The following is a 19,838-nucleotide window of genomic DNA, read 5'->3' as shown; positions in this document are numbered from 1 at the left end:
CCCCTTTCAGCTGCGTTGCTGTCGGTTTCCCAGCGGACTGACACCTGCCAGGTGCCCGGACGACCCGTCTGGCCGCTGAGGCCCCAGGGACACGCAGCCGGTGCCCACCCCGGTCGGGGGCCGGCTGCGTGGGGCCGCCGCGCGGGGTGACGTGGTCCCAGCGCGCGGCGTGGGGCCTCGGCTGTACACAGCCTTTGGGAAATCGGGGACTGAGGACCTTTCTGTCCAACTTTTGGTGTGTCCCAAGGGGTGGAGTTGAGGTCAGGAGGACTCAGGAAACTAAGCGCCTTGTGAAAAGCTACACATGTTCTTTTAATTTGGAGATTGCCATGTGGTTTTTGAAGCAAGCCTCTTGCTACCTAAATCATGCTCTTCCGACGTGAGTGTTTTGCTTTGCTGGAGTGTGGCCGGCCAAGTGGACACGGGAGACCTGTGCTCTCCAGGCTGCTGTTCTGCTGGTGGCCGTTGGGGGTGGGGTGGGGGGCTCGGGGCCCTTTGTTTGGGCCTCTTTAAAGCAAACAGCTGTCTCCCTGAATATTTCCAGTGGGGACACTGCAGGGAGCTGGCCTGGCCTGGCTCTGAGGTCACGTTCCCGGCTCTGCAGCCCTATCACTGAGGTTTGGGGGGGCCGAGAGGGATGGTCACCTTAAGTCCTCCTGCCTCCGAGCCCGAGCCGGGAGACTCTTGGCACTCTCACCCCCAAATTTGCCTGGCTCAGAAGTGTTTACATTCTTGGCCCCTCTGATACTAGCAAAACAAGGTGACGACAAAACAGTGACAGTATCTGGGTACTTCAGGCCCCGCTGCCGCTTCTCCTTCCGGAAATGCCTGGATCACGAAGGCAAAAGGGTTTTTTGGGGGGGAAGATGTTTGTCTTAAAGGTGGGGTTTCTCAGCCGGCAGCTGCGCTGCTTTTCGCTTGGTTGCCGTTTTTTGGAGGTCCTGGGGCCTTTGGGGTGATGTCGCTGGGCTTGAACGCCTGTCCTGCGGTTCCAGCCCCCGAGGACCCCGAGGAGAAGGAATCACATCTGTGGAGTTCAGCTGTGTAGGCGGCAAAAATAGAGTTGATTATTTTAACATTAGGAAGCGTGTCACCGCGAGGTTTTTGGAGCGCCGGTAACGGGGTCGTCTCGTCCTAAGCTGGAACACAGAGGCCGGCTCTTTCTGCAGAACTGTTTCGACTGTTCTTGATATGCCATGTCCCTGATTTCTGTGTTAGATTTATGCCTCCGACCCGAGTGGAGCCGGTAAGTTGCGAGCTAATTATTTTTCCTGATTGCTTCCTGTTGCAATTTGAAGCGGTGAGCCCACGGAAATGCCTTTGTTGTAGTGGTCCCGGTGCTTGGAACGTCCTGCCCCAGCTCCACTGGCCAGGCCTCTCCCCTTTGACCCCCCCTGGGCTTTTGCTCCAAGACCGCACACTGCCCCCACCCCCAGGGTGGTTACTGCAGATGCTCACTGCCTGCCCACTGGGCAGGCCCAGCAGGTGGGTGCTGAGTGAACTAAATGCTGTGGAGGGGCCACTGAGTGTCCCCCTAAGGGCCCCTCAGCCTCTCCGAGCAGGGCCCACGTGCCTTTAACCCTCCCGTTCAGTTCTAAGAATTTGCCCAGTCCACCCGCATGATCCAGCATCTGCTGTGGAGATCCCGTCGTATTTGGAGCCCGTTTAATTTCAGCTGCACTGTGTCACCACTCAGGCATTTAGCAGAATTTGCACCCGGGGGTAGGGGCGCGGGGGGTTGGGGGGGAGGGTTAGGGGTGGAGTGTTCGGTGAGGACTCAGCCTGGCTTCCCGTCCTGCAGCTTGGGCTTGCCAGGGCTCAGGGCGGGGGCTTTGGGTCTACACACTCAGCAGCTGTTTGACCTTGGACAACTCTCTTAGCTTCTCTGTATTTGCACCTGCCCCCCCCCCCCAACACACTCACGGTTGGGGGCATTAAATGTGGTGTGTGAACCTCTTAGCACTGTCCCTGGCCCAGATGCGGGGCCGGTGGTGACAGAGTTGTGCTACCTGTTGTGTAACGGGGTCCTTGATCTTTCTGGCCTGGAAGGTCTAGAAGCTGTTTACACAGTCTGGAGTTTTCCCCTGCCTGGGACCTTGGACGTCCAGTCCTCTGTCTGACACTGGGTGAAGGACCTGGTGGCAGTTAGCCATGTGGGCAGAGCCTGAGTGCTCATGTCTGATCCCAGACTCGCTTGTAGGGGCAGCTTGGGCTGCTGACTCCACCTTTGTGTGCCTCAGTTTTCTCTTGTGTAAAATGGGCATAAAAACACTTCCTCCCACTAGTTCAGTGGGCTGACACACCCCTGGCGGCTGTATCATCTCTTATTATTGTTGCCGCTACTTTTAGTGTCTGGTACAGTGTGATGCATTGGGGATAGAGTGGGATAGGATGAGATTGAATAGGATAGATGGGGAAAGAATGGGATAGAGTGGGATAGGGAAGGGATAGAGTGGGACTGGATGGGACAGGATGGGCTAGGCTGGGATAGGGTGGGATAGGATGGGATAGGTGGGAAGGAATGGGATAGGATGGGACAGGATGGGCTATGGTGGGATAGGATGGGATAGGTGGAAGGAATGGGATAGGCTGGGATAGGGTGGGATAGGGTGGGATAGAGTGGGACAGGATGGGCTAGACTGGGACAGGGTGGGATAGGATGGGATAGGTGGGAAGGAATGGGACAGGATGGGCTATGGTGGGATAGGATGGGATAGAGTGGGATAGGGTGGGAAGGAATGGGATAGGGTGGGATAGGATGGGATAGGGTGGGAAGGAATGGGGATAGGGTGGGATAGGATGGGATAGGGTGGGATAGAGTGGGATAGGCTGGGATAGGATGGGATAGAGTGGGATAGGGTGGGAAGGAATGGGATAGGGTGGGATAGGGTGGGATAGGATGGGATAGAGTGGGATAGGGTGGGAAGGAATGGGATAGGGTGGGATAGGATGGGATAGGGTGGGATAGGGTGGGATAGAGTGGGATAGGATTGGGATAGGGTTGGGATAGGATGGGATAGAGTGGGATAGGGTGGGAAGGAATGGGATAGGGTGGGATAGGGTGGGATAGGATGGGATAGAGTGGGATAGGGTGGGAAGGAATGGGATAGGGTGGGATAGGATGGGATAGAGTGGGATAGGATGGGATAGGGTGGGATAGAGTGGGATAGGGTGGGATAGGGTGGGATAGGGTGGGATGGGTGGGATTAGAGTGGGATAGGGTGGGATGGGATGGGACAGGATGGGACAGGTGGGAAGGAATGGGATAGGGTGGGATAGGATGTGATAGAGTGGGATAGGGTGAGATAGGGTAGGATAGGGTGGGATAGGATGGGATGGGATGGGATGGGGTGGGATAGGATGGGACAGGTGGGAAGGAATGGGATAGGGTGGGATAGGGTGGGATAGGGTGGGATAGGGTGGGATAGGATGGGATAGGTGGGAAGGAATGGGATAGGATGGGATGGGGTGGGATAGGGTGGGATAGGCTGGGATAGGTGGGAAGGAATGGGATAGGATGGGATAGGGTGGGATAGAATGGGATAGGGTGGGATAGGGTGGGATAGGATGGGATAGGTGGGAAGGAATGGGATAGGATGGGATGGGGTGGGATAGAGTGGGATAGGCTGGGATAGGTGGGAAGGAATGGGATAGGATGGGATAGGGTGGGATAGGGTGGTATAGGATGGCAGAGGAGGCCGGCCTTTGCTTTCAGGGTGTCCCTCTCAGGGGAGGGCAAACAGAAGCTGAGTGTGCAGCTGTGGGAGAGGTGGGCCCAGGAGCTCCCCCTCACAGCGCCCTGTCCTCAAGGACCGGGTGGTCTCTGCTAAAAGAGGCCAGATCATGATGCAGAGTCCAGAAGGCCGTGGAAGCTTCTGGAGACTTGAGCCGGGGGAGGAGATAGGAAGCGCAAGCTGGACTCAGGTCTGTCCTAGGGGAAAGGTGCTGGATTGATCCTTTTTTTTTTTTTTTAAATTGAGGTGAAAATCACATAACACCAAAATTAACCATTTTAAAGAATCCGGTTCAGTGGCTTTCAGTACATTCACCCTGGGGGGCTGGTGCCACTCCTATCGCGACACAGAAGGTTTCCATGCCTCCAGGGTGAAGCCCCTACTCACTGAACAGTTCTCTTGCCATCCATCCCCTGGTCCCAGCCCAGGCGGCCATCGGTGTGCTTTCTGTGTCTGTGGCATTGCCTGTCTGGACCCTTCCCGTTCAGGGAATCAGTTGTAGGATGTGTTGCCTGTCCTGGCTGGCGTCTGGCTTCTTGTTTGGCGCGGTGCTTTTGAGGTGCATCCAGGCCGTAGCAGCCCCAGCCTTGGGGAGCAGCGCTCGGCCGCTCCCTCTCGGGCCTGACCTCGCTGGGGGTCTGCTCTCTGCAGGCACAGACACACGGGCTGGTGGCTGCTCGTCCTGGTGGGGTTTGGACAGTGGAGGCTGTTTAGAGCCGGGCCCAGGAGGTGGACAGTTTTGCCTTGGAGACCGGAGAGCTGATGGCGAAGGGCCAGGGGACGAGCTGAGGGGCAGTGCTGCCTCCGGGGAGGAGGGGCCCCGGGGTGGACCCAGTGCCGTGTTTGATCACGGAAGTCCTGAGAGGAGCGGGGCATTTGTGGCTTATGAGGCCTGGGGGACAGTCCCTTAACACACTCAAATTGGGGCTCCAGTGGGAGCGAGGGGCTGCATGTAGCTCTTCCTCTGCGGGCCCGGGACACATTTACTCAGGACGCAGTGGCCCGTCTGCTCTGTGGGCGCCCCAGGGACCATGTGGGTCCAGGCGCTGCTGACACGCAGAGGCAGGTGCAGGCGGGCGAGGACGTAAAGAGCTGGCCCGCAGGTCGCTCGCTCCTTTATCCTCAGCTCCAGAAAGTGGTTTGCTAGCTCTTGGCCTCAGTTTCCTCATCTGCACAATGGGGCCAGGGGCGTGTACCTTGCGGGGCGCTGGCTGGTGTTCGGCGAGGCAGCATCCGTGAGGAGGAAGCTGGAGAAGGACCATGGTGGCAGGGGTTCCTACCTTTAAAATTGAAATCCCACATGTGACCATTCCCACACATTTTAAAAGATTTTTCCTTTTTTCAAAAAAACTGAAGTATAGTTGTTTTGCGATGTTGTGTTAGTTTCGGCAAAGTGATTCAGTTGTTCATGTGTGTACGTCTGTTCCGTTTCGGGTTCTTTTCCGTTGTCAGTCATTACAAGGGACTGAGTCTGGCTCCCTGTGCTCTGCAGTGGGGCCTGGTTGTTTATTTTACATGTAATAGTGAGTATATGTCTGTTACCTTCTAAGAGTCTGAGGATCAGACTCCCAAACATCGCGTTCCAGCGGGGGGCTGGGAGGAGGGGGGGAGGTGTCAGGGTCACTGTGTGATTTGTCCCCGAGGAGTGTGCTCCAGCAGGAGCAGGCCTGGTCGCTGTCCCTCCCAGGGGACGGGGCGGTCCTGGGCCCCTCGGCCGTGTGGGGCCGTGTGCCCTTGACCGCATCCGTTACCTGTTCTCCAGCCCTGGGCAGCGCTCCTGAGCCCGCTCTTGTCCTTCGCCAGGTCAGGGGCAGGGACCCGCGGCTGGCCTGGCTGCGGGCTGCGTGTTGCTCAGGCTCCAGCTGTGGTGGCGGCCGTGTGGCTCGGGGATCTCAGGTTCTGACCACGTCTGCGTCCGGAATCACAGTCCACTGTCCTCTGTCCCTCTCGCTCGGGGTCTCTTGCCCAGGACCCCAGAGGAAGTTGTCCTGGTGACGTCACCGCCGAGCCCTTTGGAGGCTGGAGGCGACTGTGCTTTCTGGGTATTTTCTTGTTTGCTTTCTCGGTCGCCGTTTGATTCTGTGTGGGTTTTGGCAGTGCTTTCAGTTTGCCTCGATGCAGCTTTTCTAGTGGCTGAGCTGCCGCAAGGAGGTGCCTCCTCTGCCAGGCCCTGCCCCCTGCTCCTCCTCCGCTGGGCTGAGGGGCTTCCCCAGAGGTCCGCCTGGCTCCATCCCGAACCCTCTGGGACCCTGCGCTCGAGGGGTGGAGTGGGGCCTCCTGAGGCTGTGACAGCCCCCGGCTCTGCCGTCCAGCCTGCATTTCCCTCCTCTTAGAAAGAAAGAAAAAGAAACCCTTTCGTTTGGCTGCAGTGGCAGCACGTGGATGTTCCTGGGCCAGGGAGGGAACCCACGTCACAGCAGCGACCTCAGCCACTACAGTGACGATGCCAGATCCTTAACCCTCTGTGCCACCAGGGAACTCCCCCTTTCCCCCACGCTTAAGTATATGAGTTGGTGGCATTAATTACAGTCCCAGGGTTGTGCAACTGTCACCACCGTTTCCAAAGAGGTGTTTATTACCCCAAGCAGAAACTGCTTTTTACCCATTAGGCAGCCACTCCCCATTCCGGGTCCCCACCCCGGGGAGCCTCGTTGCTCCTCTGCCGGGTCTGGGACTTTGCCCTTTCGAGGTGCCTCTGGTTGGTGGCATCCCATGGTGTTCGTCCTTTTGTGTCTGGCTCGTTGCGTGTAGTGGAGTGTTTCGAGGTTCATGCATCCTTTTTCTGACTGAATAGCCTCCCGCGGTGTGGGCAGGGGTGCATGCTCTGTGTGCACACCCACCTGCAGTGGGCACTTGGGTTCTTTCGGCCCCCGGCTGTCGGGAATGAGGCCTCTGTGGACAAGGGCGTGTAAGTGTCTGTTGGAATCTCTGCTTCCGCGTGTGCGGACACTCGCGGAATGGAGTCGTCGCTGGATCAAGGTGTGGTCCTTCTGTACTCAGTTTCTGAGGCATCGTGGAACTGGCCTCCCCAGCGGCTGCACCCGTTTACCTTCCCATCCGCGGCACACGGGGCTCTCGGTTCCTCTGCGTCCTGGCCGACACGAGTGACTTTTCCTCTCTGGGGTCCTCACCATCCTAGTGGATGTAAGGGGTACAGTCTGTTTTTTCAATGTAAGACCTACACGAATACATAGAAACGACTTTCACCGCATGGCGCCTCTTTCTGGGAAAGACCAGTGTCCTTTATGGCCTGTTTTGTTTTTCTCCTCAGAGATGACCACGCCTTCAACACATAGTTTAATGTGTTATTTATTTTTTGCTTTTTTTTTTTTTTTTTTGCATATGGAGGTTCCCAGGCTAGGGGTCGGATCGGAGCTACAGCTGCCCGCCTACGCCACAGCCACAGCAACACCAGATCCGAGCTGTGTCTGCGACCTACCCCACAGCTCACGGCAACGCTGATCCTTGACCCACGGAGCGAGGCCAGGGATCGAACCCGAAACCTCATGGTTCTTAGTCAGATTCATTTCTGCTACGCTACGATGACGGAAACGCCATAAAAAAAACCACCTAAGTAGTATTTCATAGTATGGGTCCACCGTATTTCATGGCTTTTACCCTGCTTGGTAGCATTTAAGTTTTTCCAGGCTTTATTGCTGTTACAATAAATGCATGACACTGAACAGCGTTGCCCGGTATGTGTGCCCATGTATGCAGTTATTTCTGTAGGATGCCCTCCTTGTCAGAGGGTGTGTCTGTTTATAAAATGTCAAAGATGATAACTAATTCTTCCAAAAAGTCCGCACCAACTTACACCCTACCAGGCCTCTAGGAGGGTACCTGCTCTCCCCTCTCCAGCATTGCGTATCACACTTCTGTTTTTTAAAAAATAAATTTGTTTAAAAAGCGTAACACATTTCGGAGTTCCCATTGTGGCTCAGCAGTAATGAACCTGACTCATATCCATGAGGACGTGGGTTTGATCCCTGATCTCACGCAGTGGGTTAAGGATCTGGCGTTGACCTGAGCCGTGGTGTAGGTCGCAGACGAGGCTCAGATCCTGCGTGGCTGTGGCTGTGGTGTCGGCTGGCAACTGTAGCTCTGATTCGACCCCTAGCCTGGGAACGTCCATATGCCAAGGGTGCAGCCCTAAAGAGACAAAAAAGAAAAAGTTAACACATTTTCGTTTGCACCTCTCTCATTCCTAGCTTATTGACAATTTTCTGTAAATCGCCCATGCTTGGCCTGTTTTCCCGTGGAGTTGCTTATCTTTTTCTTATTGCTTTGTGGGAACACTTTATTTGGTGTGGACATTAATTCTTATATTCGTTCCGGATTTTCCTTCTGGTCTGGAGCTATCCTTTCACCCTTGTTTTTTGGTGGTTTCTTATCATAAAGACTTTAGACAGTTTCAGGTAATAAAACTCAGTCTTTTCCCGTAGGGGTTCTGAGTTCCATGCCTTCTCTACCCCTGGATTATAAATGCATCTTTATTTTCTTCCTGGGCTGTTGTTATTTTGTTGTTTTATATTCAGGCATTATTTTGTCTGATTTTTTTTTTTTTTTTTTTGAGTTGGAGGGAGGATACGGTATGAGGGAGGGATCTGAACTGTCCCTCCGGTAAGTGGAAAGGGAGTTGTCCCAACATCTTGATGGCATGGCCCATCACACCTTCATTCTTTTAAAATGTCACTCTTTGCTGGGCAGTGTCCCCATGTGCTCGGCTTTTTGTACTGGAATCTTCTGTTCTGCTTTGTTGCCCTGTAGGTGTCTTTCTGTACCAGCCGGTGTTGTTTCAGCCTTTGTAGCATCACAGTCTATTTTGAGATCAGTTGTGCAATTACCTCTTCATTGTTCTTTTCAAAAATTGTGTTGATTCTTCTTGTGCATTAACTCTTTGGGGCTAAACTTCAGAGTTAGCCTGTGAGGTCCTATCCTTTGATCTCTTGATCGGGGACAGTGAATGGTGACCTTCAACAGGTGTCAGAGTGCTGGACTTGAGAAGTGCTGTCCAAGGGACAGGCTGGTCCCTGGCTGTGGAAATAAATTCATCTGCCGCCGTGATGGAGCTGGTCTTTGCACTTTGGGTTCCCATTTGCATGTGAAGTGCTTCGGAGGTGACGTGGCTGCTGGATTGCCTGGGACACTTCTGCTTTCTTGCTCCTGCCAGCGTCTGCAAAGCCAGCGCTAGTGCAGCAACTTCCAGTGTTGGCCTGAAGGCAAATGTAATTACTGCATAAATGATTGGCTCCCCTCCCCTCGTTCCTTCCAGAACAAAATGTGGGCAAATTTAATTTCTTTCCTGGGCTGCACCCCTCTATTAACCCAGGTGGGAGGCGGTACCTGCCAAGCAGAACTCTCAGGAAATTGCTCAGTGGGCGTTAAAAGCTGCCCGAGTGCATGGCCTGGGCCAGGACACCTGAGCCTGGGCAGGGTGGGGTGGGGGGGGTGTTTGCCTTCCAGACTCGCCGCTTGTGAGCAGCTGCCACCTTGGGCTCTGCCCTGAAAGGAGCAGGCGTTCTCTGATGGGAGCCACAGGGGTGTTGTCACCGCAAGGTGGCTTCACAGCAAGTGTGTCCTTGAGCTTGCTTTTGTGGGGGAAAGGCCAGCTCTCTGAACTCTCCCCAGAGTGCACCTGCTTCCCTGGCAGAGACCGAATGGGGGCGTCTGGGTGGGCGGGTGCTGTCTTGGCCTCCTTGGATGCCTCCTTAACTCAGGCCGGGCGCAGTGGGCACCTTCGATGCCTGTTTTTCTTCTGCCCTCCGGTGTGGGCCCTTCTCCTGTGCCCAGACCCCTGGCTCTGAGACCCCTTCCCTAACCCACAGAAGGCTAGATTCTGGGTGGTGGATTATATCAGCTCCTAGTTGGTCTCTGCCTTCTGGAGCCTTCCCCATGCCTATTTCTCTCTCTGGCCAGGTTGATTTTCCTAAAACTAGTTTCATCATGTCCTTCCCTTTTGAAGACAAACTACTCTGGTTTCTCCGTGTCTAAAAGTTGGAACTTTTTGGAGTTTCTCGTGGCTCAGCGGGTTAAGGATCTGGCATTGTCACTGCAGCGGCTCCGGTCACTGCTATGGCATAGGTTTGGTTCCTGGCCTGGGAACTTCTACCCGCTGCAGGCGAGGCCAAAAAAATGATAACGTTGGAACTTTTGGGCTCAGCATCCCATGCTGCCTGGACCTGGCATTAGCCCTCTCCTCTGCTTCTTGGGGTGGGAGCTTCTCCGGGCAGGTCCCCTTGAAGTCCAGAACCTTCCACGGTCCACCTAGCCCGAGAGGGCCTGGGGGACAGATTGCCTTCATCCTTGTCCTTGCGTCCCTGGCCTGGTGTCTGGTGTGCGGTAGGGCCTCAGTGTAGCTGTCGTGAGGATTCCCGAGACCTCGCTGGTCCAGGGAGCAGATCCTAAAAGCATCCTCACTTCCTCTGGCTCCTCGCGAGCGCCCGCGCGCATCCCAAATGCCAGCCTGGCTATGTGTCCAGATCGAAGAAGCTGCATGACGAAGGGCTTCTGGGGCCAAGTGTGGGACCCCTTCCCCAGTTAGAGCCTCTATTTCAAGGTACGGACTCTAACAAGGCCTGCTACAGATAAAGCTGGTCTTTGTTTTACTTCGAGAGGCCCAGGGCATCCCAGACGCACTTGGCCGTGACATCCTGGGTCCCTGTAAGAGCTCCTCGCCTTCCACAGCCCAGACTGAGGTGTCGCGATGGGGCTTGGCACCCGCATCCTTCACCCGTCGTTTTTGTCATTTTTCATAAAACTGTATAACGTTTTCCATCCTACAAAAAAAAAAAAAAAAGACGGAGTTCCCGTCGTGGCGCAGTGGTTAACGAATCCGACTAGGAACCATGAGGTTGCAGGTTCGGTCCCTGCCCTTGCTCAGTGGGTTAAGGATCCGGCGTTGCCGTGAGCTGTGGTGTAGGTTGCAGATGCGGCTCGGATCCCGCGTTGCTGTGGCTCTGGCGTAGGCCGGTGGCTACAGCTCTGATTAGACCCCTAGCCTGGGAACCTCCATATGCCGCGGGAGCGGCCCAAGAAATAGCATAAAAAGACCAAAAAAAAAAAGTAGAAATAATGGCACAAGAATTTTTATGCTAAAAAAGGTTTTGGTGCTTTGGAGACACAACCCCCGCGTAGGTAGCTGCATGAGGGATGTTTTTCATGAGCTTTCAGGAATTTTAGCATTAAGAGAACCTTGACCCTTCAAGGTTGGCCCCTCGAGCATCTGAAGCGTCTTCCTGTCACATTGTCCCTGCCTGGGTCTCTGGGGGAGTTTGCTCAGCGTCTGAGCCCTCAGAGCCCACGCAGAGTGCCGAGGCCACCGTGGGCCTGCGCCACTGCCCTCTCCATCAAGAGGCCCATCAGCTGGCTGTGACCGCCCCAGCCTGGGTCCTTGCCTGGCTCCCCGCTGCAGTGAGGACCCACGAGCTGCTGTCCACCTGCTTGGGGTGCCCCCCGGGAAGGGGTGGCCTGTGTTGGCTTTCACGGCGTCGCCTGGGTGTCAGCTCGTGGGCCTGAGGTGCTGGCCCTCCCGCCCTGCTGGGGGGCGTCCCAGGGCAGGGACCCGTGGGTGCACCCCTGCCCGGAGAGCGTGGTCCTGGTCACCTTGGTGCAGGCGGTGACCTCAAGGCAGCTGGTCTTCCACCTCCTCCCTGAAGACACTTGAGCTGTGAGCCGTTCAGGACGCACGGAGGCTGGCTCAGGGCCAAAGAGCAGTTTCGGTCCTTTTGGCTGCCCTGTCTAGTGTTTAAAAATCTTCCCTCTGTTTTGAAAGGTTTTCTCCTTCCAAGGAATGTACCCTGGTTAAGTAGTAACCTTTTCCGCTCAGGGATCCAGACACACATGGTCTCCGAGCCGAGCTGGTCCGGGTTCCATAGACCCTGCCAGGAGCAGAGGCCTGCGGGCTTTCCATCAGCCCCTCACTGGGGAGGTTCCACTTGGCTTTTCTTGGAACCAGCACACCTCATGGCCCCTTGCGCTGCAGACCCGGGCTGGGAATAACTGACCTGCTCCAGGATCCAGGTGAGTCTGGCCAAGAGGTGGGTGCCAGGCTTCAGGCAGCGCCCCCCACCCCCGCCCCCGGCTCCATCTTCGAAGACCAGCTCTTTCTGCCAGGTGCTCCTGCGTCTCTGCAGGGCCCCGGTCTTAAGGCCACTGGCTTTGCTTAGCTTCTTGTCTTCCTACTCGGTGTCCCGCCCTGCCAGGGGGTGGGAGGGGGAGGTGGCTGAAGGTAGGGCCCCAACACACACGCCCCCCCCCCCCCCCGCCCCGATGCCAAAAGGGTCACCTTAGGGACTTTGGACCTGGCAGGGGAGGGTGTTCCAGACTCTCTGGGGATTTAATCGCTAAGGTCTCCTCTGACTGGCTGGGATCCCAGGGGATGTGTTTTCAGTGGCGAAGCGGAGAGGTTGGGCGTTTTTCCAGGTCTTATCAGCAGAGCAGGAAGGTGACACGGATGGGGCGCCCAGTTAGATCGAGTTCTGATCTGTGGCCAGTGGGGTCTTGTACCACCAAGGGACGTGCTTGGTTAAAGCGCCACCCACCCTTTCTTTGTAGGTGTGAAGTGGGCCTCGTTCTGTTCTTGCCTGCCCGTAGTGCCTGAGGCCAGCTTGGTCACCAGTGGGCACTCCCTAAGGCCACCCCACTGTGGCACATGTGACATGCTGGGTGGTCCCCTCCAGTATCTATGTCCAGCACTGGCCTCGGAGCAGACCTGCTGGACAGAGGGTGCACTGAGCCCCCGGCCTCCTTTCCTGTGCCCCCCTCCCCTCGGTTTGCTATGAACAGCTGAGGGGGCTGCCAGAGGAATCCCAGCAGCCAGCGTGGGGGCCCTGGGGGCTGCCCGCCCAGCCGCCCCGGCCTGGAATCCCAGGGCACACGTGGGCCCCCTCCCACCTGTTCCGGCTCAGCTCACATTCCTGGCTCCTCTCCCAGCTCTGCAGCCTTGGACGAATGAGCTGACTCCTCTGGCCTCAGTTTCCCCACCTGTCAGGGGGGTGATGGCCGGGTCCCTAGTAGACATGCCCGAGGATGCCACGAAGGGAGGCTGTAACGGGCTCAGCACGGGGCCAGCGCCCATGAACCGCCAATAATTATTAGCTATTGAGGTTATTATGGGAATCGTAATTGTGGTTCTCTGGGGAGAGGGCCCTCGGGGGATTCTGGAGTCAGGCTCAGGTCCAGCTGGAAGCTGGCTTGGTGGGAACCCCTCGGTCCATCTCTGAGGAGAAGGGGCGTGTTGAGTTGCATTAATCGCCCCCCGTAGCCTGATTGCTCCGGGGCTGGTTTGCTTCCTTGCCGTGGTCAAGCTGTTGTTCCTTTTGTAGCTGGAAGCCTGGGTGGTGGGGGTCCAGGAGCCCTGTGGCAGGGGGCGTGCGGGCAGGTACGGAGGGCGGCCGTCTGTGCAGGTGTTCCAGCTCCACCCCCCGCCTCTCCCTCCGTGGAGGGCATCACTGGGGACCCTGCTTCCTGCTTCCGCTGTGCCTTTTCTTCAGGAAGCCTGTTAATGAGCCGGCCCAGCTGACTCCCAGGGTCCCCTCTCTGGCGGGCGGGCCAACCAGCAGCCCCCTGGCATCGCTGGTCTGTCTGCCTTTCCCCTTCCTACCCCCCAGCTCCCCCCCTGAGGGCAGAGGAAGGAGCCAGGGAGCCCATTCTTCACCCTCAGACCAAGGTCCCTGTTCCACGTGGGACGCAGGTGGGCAGCGCCTCTGCCCCGACTGCTGACCGGCTCTGTGCCCAGGAGGCGCTTGCTCCGTGTTTACAGAGAGGTGCGGGTAGCCCCCCCGCCCCCCGCCAGCCTGTGGGATGGGAGCAGACCCCGCAGCCCTGAGCTCCCAACCGTCCCTCTGCCCCTGCCCAGGTGGGACCAGCCTCCTCCTGGGCTCGGGAGGCTCCCGGCTCCCAATGACCCCATGGTTGCCTCCAGCCTGGAGTCACTTAAGCCTCCAGCAGGTGTGCGGTGGCTTGCTCCTGGGTGCCTGTCACAGAACCAGCCCTGGGGACAGGATGACAGGCAGACAGGCCCTCCATCCTCATGGCTGGCCCAGACCTGACCCTCGGCTGGCGGTAATGGTACCCCAGGTGAGGGCTGTGAAGGGCCTTCCTCACGTGCCCGCTGCCAGCATGAGCCCCTGGATCCCGTCTTCCCCTGGTTCAGGCTCTCTTTGGGGGAAGCACGGTGGCCTCTCTCCCCACAGGGTCGTCTTCTGGACGACGATTCCTCCAGTCCTTCGACCAGCTCTGGAGGCAGGGAGGTCGGCCTCATCTCTCTGGTCACTGATGAGGCTCAGAGCAGGGACATGTGTTTGTGGAGTGACCCAGCGAGGGGCACCCCCTGCCCCCGACTCAAGAAGCATCCACCTCCATCACACTGGAGACATAGCTCCGTGCTTAGAACCTGAGGGAGCCCGTGGTCCCTGTGCGGAGGGCCCTGGGGTTATGTGGGGTGGGGGGGAGTTGGGCTCCTACGTTGCTTTGTGGCTTCGGCGCATGGCTTGTCCCATCCTACAGACGACAACACTGAGTCTGAGGTGCGGGGGATGGTTCTCTTCCCGCCCACCTGGCAGGTGGGGACCTGGAGGGGAGCCCCAGAGGGGAGCGGGGGGTCGGGCTCGCCCTCCAGAGCCATCCTGCTTTCTGGGCCGAGGACCGCCAGGCTGCAGCATGCGTCTCTGCTCCCCGAGGACTGGGGGCTCGACCTGGAGGGGCCACACTCCTCCTGGGAGGGTCCTGGCAGCACCTCGGGGAGGTGGTCTGCCCCCCGGGTGGGTGCTGCTCCATCGTCCAGCCCTTTGGCAGAGGGCCCGGCATCATTCACGTGCTCTCTTAGGTGAAATGAGTGGATTTCAAGTGTGAAACCAACCCGACCCTTTGCTCTCTGGTCCCTGATGGGCTGGGGGTGTTTTGGGCCCCGTTAGCTGGTCCCCCTGTGCCTCAGCCTCCTGTTCCATAAAATGGGGTGACGGAGTCCCACCGCCTGTGAGGACTGCGTGGTGGGTCCCGAGAGCAGCTCACTCGTGGTGCGGGGTGTGGGGGGGGCTGGGGTTAGACTTGGGGAAGCGGAATCATCCCGGTGCAGTGAGGGAGCGGCCCCGGGGAGGGGAGGGGGCTTCTCCAGGTCTTCTCTCTGGCCGGTCCGCTCCACCTTTACCTACCGGCCTGCAGGATCCCCGCACAAAGGAAGAGCTCGGCTGGGACCCTGCCAAACCCAAACTGTGGGCTTCTCCACGTCCCTAGGACGCTCCAGACCCGAGGCTCATCTTGGTTCCCAAGATAATCAGCGTTGCCCCTCCGCTCCGAACTTGATAGGTGGCCCCAGACACACGTAAAATAGTTGGAACCCAGAACTGCCAGCTCCTCGGAGAATGTCTGTGCCCGAGAGGCTTCCGCAGGGACCAGGGGGCAAGAGGCTTGAGTTTTCTCTCACCTGGTGGTTTCCATCGGTCCCCTTCTCTCTGCGGGACAGGGGAGTCCCCAGCGCGAGGCCTTTGTTTTGCTCCTGGGCCAGCCTCTGGGCCTCGGCTGCCAGGTGGCCGCTTTTTTCCAGGAACAGTAGGTCATTTGAAAACAGAGCCTCCCCATTTTGCCTCATAAAAAGGAGATTTTGGAGAGTGATGGTCAATTTGGCACATCTTTCTTCTTCTTCTCTTTTTGCAACACTTAAAGAAAATACAAGCCGGGACAAAGGTATGTTTGTTTCTGAAGTGTGTTTCCTCTCCCAGAGGTTCTTCGCTGCCAGTTCCCAAATGCGTTCTGACCTCAGCTCTCCAGTTTCCTTTCTTGGGGGCAGAACAATGAGGTCTCTGTAACCGCACGGGGAACCGGCCTTCCTTGCCCGTGGGCACGAGGGAGGTGGGACGGTCCCACCTTCCCCCACCGCAGTGGAAACCACCCGTCTGTGCCAGCCTGGTGAGAGGCCCTGGCCGACTCTCAGGGGCCAGCTGCTTGCTGGTGGGGTGACTTGAGAGTTGTGACTTAGGGACACTGCAGCCTGCACGTTCGTCCCCGTCCTTGACTGGCTCTGTGGCCTGGCCGTAAGTTCTTGTATCTGCATTGGGTTTGTGGACACTGGGACTCGGTCCTCTCTCTGTTACCGGGAGTTGATCTGGCCCCTTTCTGCTGCTTTTTGTCTTTCTTGCGTCAAATGCTGGTCCGGTGCCAAGGGCAGTTCCCTGGGACCCGGTGCAGGTGCAGAGTTGGCTAGAGAGCCAGGTAGAACCAGGTGGGCATCCTGAGAGCCCAGGGGGCTGCAGGGCCTCTTCGTTACTTGAGACAGAGGGTTCGTGTGCTCCTTTGAGGAGCCGTGAAACACACACACACACACACACGGAACAACCCTGAGAGGTGCCTCCTTGGTTGATTTCCACCGACTGCTAAGAGACTCTGAAAGCTTGCACGCCAAGCAGTTCTGCTCCTGGTCTCCATTGAGAGCCATCTCTGTGGGATCACTTTATTTGAAGTGTGCATTTAGCAAAAACCTTGACTTTTTTCTGATCAATGCATCCTGCTTTAGAACACCTGAGATAGAAACCTCTAGACTTAATAGATAAAAATAGCCAATATTTCTTGCACCTTTACAGGGCACCAGACAGGTTGGAAGGAATGTTCATTGATTGACTCCTTGAATCCTTCCGGCCCTTGTGGGGGCTGAGTGCTCTCATGACCCCTGTTATACAGACGAAGAAGCTGAGGCCGGGGGAGCCTGAGGAGCTTGCTCAGGGTCCTGCAGGTTCTATAGCGGCCTCACCCTTTAATTGCTATTTGAATTGCAGAAGGGTTTTCCTATAAAGGGAGTTGGCTGAAGAGCCCCCCCCCCCGCCAGACCTCCCTCTCTTCATTTAACAGATGAGCAAATGGAGGCCTAGAGGGGGTGGTGCTATGAGAACCCCTCCCCGGTGGGGCCCCACCTCTTGTATGAACCTGGGGGGCCACCTGCTGCCGGTTTAGGTCGAGGCCTTGGGACTTGGGCTGAAAGCCACTGACTCGCCTTCTGCCAGAACGGACCAGCCGTCAGCCCCCGGGGCCCGAGTTGGTCCCCATCCCTGGACCGGGTCTCTCCGTCGTTGCCGTGGCCTCGGGCCACTTCCGGGAGCCTGGCCGGCCGGGAGCTGTGGAACCGAAATGGCATGTAATCAGAATGCTATATTTTGTCGAAAATAAGAGTGTTAGTGATGGGCTGGTTTCTGGCAAGTCACACGGGGACTCAGAAATACATATTTTTCCTGCTCTGCCCTAAACCTTCTAATTAGTGCAAACGCGCATTCGCAGACATAAATCAAATGTCACATTCCCTAAAAACTTGTCCTAGGTATCTGTGTGGGTGACATCCCACAGTTGCTAAGTTAGGGCTCGCCGAGTGGGTGCGCGTGCACGTGTGTGGGGGCGCGTGTGGGTAGGGGGCGTGTGCGGGGGGCGGGGCGGACAGAGGTGAGCCCCCCGGCCTCTGCTTCCAGCCCCCCCACCCCGGCAGCGCCTGCGCCTGCACGGCCACTGCGGTGGACTCAGTGTATTTGCCTAATCTATTCGTCGTTATGGGGGAATGGCTTTCGGGGAGAAGCGCCTCCCCTCGCAGGAAAATCCCCGCCGTTCAGGGTTCGGTAACTGGACCCCGGCTTCCACCACCTCTGGGTCCCCGTGATGGACTTGGTTTTGGAAAAGGCACCTGTCTCTGGTGACTGGCCCCAGCGTGGGGTGTGTTTTCCCCTCCCTGGCGTTTGGACTGGACGCCAGGCGACGACTGTGGACCAGCTCTGGGGGCCCGGTGGGCTTCTGGCCAGACGCCAGCACGAGGCCTGAGGTCCTTGGTTGGGTCACCGGTTCTGTGCCGTGTTGGTCGTGGAATGGGGACAGTGCCGTGGAGTCTGTTGGGTCATTTGGGTCCTGGATGGTTTGCTGGGAAGCATTTCCTTGTAACCAGATGGAGAAAGCCTCTCCATCAAGGCCGGCAGCCACTGGCCATGGCCAAAGGGGCTCCTTGTAGGCAGCTGCCTGTGCCCTGGGCCTCGGTGGACATTGGCCCCCTTGTCCGTGAGAGGCAGCGGAGGTATGCTGAGCTGAGTTGGCCAGTAGCTGAGGACCCTGGGTTTTTCAAAATGTGTCACTGGGTCAAGACTCAAGACTGCTTGTGATACATGGAGGAGTCCTGGGGTGTGGGAAATGAGCGAAGTTTCTCACTGCAGGACTTCTCAGAGCCTTTAGAAGGATAGTCACGTGCCCTGCTCTGTCCCCCTCTGCCTCAGCAGCTTAGACGGGTTGTGGAGAGGGGGTGATGACCGGTTCCATGAGCCTGGTTGTGTGCCCAGAGTGACACGTGACATCACTGGCACTGTTCTTTACTGTCACCTGAGATTTGGGATGGCTTCTTGGAATTGTTAGCGCTGGGCCATGGTCCTCTCACTCTCCGCTGAGTGTGGGGGGCAATCCAGTGTCGAGTATGAGTTTTAAAGTCAGAGGAGAAGTTCTCATTGTGGCTCAGTGGAAACAAATCTGACTAGCTTCCATGAGGACGCAGGTTCGATCCCTGGCCTTGCTCGGTGGGTTAAGGATCCGGCGCTGCTGTGAGTTGTAGTGTAGGTCTCAGACGCGGCCTGGATCCTGCGTTGCTGTGGCTGTGGTGTAGGCTGGCAGCTACAGCTCTGATTGGACCCCTAGCTTGGGAACCTCCGTATGCCGTGGGAGCAGCCCTAGAAACACACACACACACACACACACACACACACACACAGTGAAGTCAGAGGAAGCTCCCGGCCGCTCTCATCCGGGGATTTAGGTGTGTCGGCTTTTCCCTTCTTCGAGGTACATGTTGGTCGCTTTGGGGCTTTGTGCCCTCAAAGGGATTCAGGTTAGAGTCCCCAGGGTGATGTGTGGCCCCGTGGAAGACAGTGGAGGGCAGACCCCGCTCAGGATCTGGAGTGCCACACCCCCGCCTGCCAGCTGTGGTGTGGCCTTGCCACGTGACCTTGGCAACTGATTGGAGCTTTGGATACCTTATCTGCTTAAAAAAAAACAAAAAAACCAAAAAACTGTAATTGCTCCTCTCTTGCTGGGGTCACCAGGGTGAGTTGGGCGAAGGTAGAGGGTGGGGCCCTCGTTTCTTCCTCTGCCCGGCCCCCTGGGGTCTACTGTCCCCTGTGGGGTTTGAGCTGGGGGCCAGGCACCGATGGTCGCCACTTGCAAAGGGGGTTCGATGACAGTCTGATGTCATCCCAGCAGCTGTCCTGGGCTGGGCTGACCCCCTGCTGGCTGGGAATTAGGGCCACACCTTCATTCCTGGAAGGGGCCCCAGTCCGCTGCGTCAGGGGTAGGACCCCCAGAGTGGCCCTTGGGGGCGGTGGGCTGCCATGACTGACACCTCGGGGTCCCTCGGCCAGGCACTGGGCCTGTGTCACGTCCCGGGCCTTTGTCGGTCTCCCAGGCCTCCCAGAGGTTCAGTTCTGTCCTTGGCACAGCCAGTGCCTCCTCCTGCCTTTGTGGGCCCTGTGTCAGGGCCCAGCCTCCCACCCAGGGGACAGCAGGGACCGCCCCGCCCCCCATCTCCCTGTTGGATGAAGACCTGCGGGCCTGTGTGCTGAGTTTCTCTGTGCTCTAAGGTGTCCGAAATAAGCTACCGCATTTTCTTTTTATCTTTTGCAGCTGATTTCTTCTTCCTGCTCCACCCCCCAAACCTGCCCCTGGACGTCTCCTCTGTGCCTGCTTCCCTGACCTTTCAAATGTGGTCCCTGCTCGGGAAGCTGGCCTGGGCCTCCGGGTTAATTACCACCTTCCTATAGGGCTGTGTGTGTGTGTGTGTGTGTGTGTGTGTGTGTGTGTGTGTGTGTGTGTTAGACCAGGGCTGGGGAGGAGCAGGAATGGGGGTGACCGGGGGTCTTGGACGGCGCGCGTGGCTGGAGGGTGGCAGGCGGCAGGCACCGGGAGTCTAGGGTGTGGGAGCCGCGTGGCGACCTGGGGCTGGCCTGGTTCGGGGAAATGGGGTGAGAGGCGGTGGCCTTTGTCCTGCACTGGGTGACGTGCACAGACCTTGGCAAGGCAGCCTGGTGAATGTCCACAGCCCGAATGCTTCCCAGCCCGCACCCGAGCACCCCGCCCTGGGAGGTGTGCTCTAGTTTTGAC

General features: G+C 57.5%; 1 protein-coding gene across 1 annotated transcript in view; it reads left to right on the top strand.

Annotated features, from left to right (window-relative positions):
- Positions 1-19,838, top strand: part of LRP5 (LDL receptor related protein 5) — a 121,806-nt gene that overhangs the window by 695 nt on the left and 101,273 nt on the right.

This window comes from Phacochoerus africanus, chromosome 4 (assembly GCF_016906955.1).
Source record: "Phacochoerus africanus isolate WHEZ1 chromosome 4, ROS_Pafr_v1, whole genome shotgun sequence".
Taxonomy (NCBI): Eukaryota; Metazoa; Chordata; class Mammalia; order Artiodactyla; family Suidae; genus Phacochoerus; species Phacochoerus africanus.
Note: the sequence above shows the minus strand (reverse complement) of the source record. Positions and strands in the feature narration are given on the sequence as shown.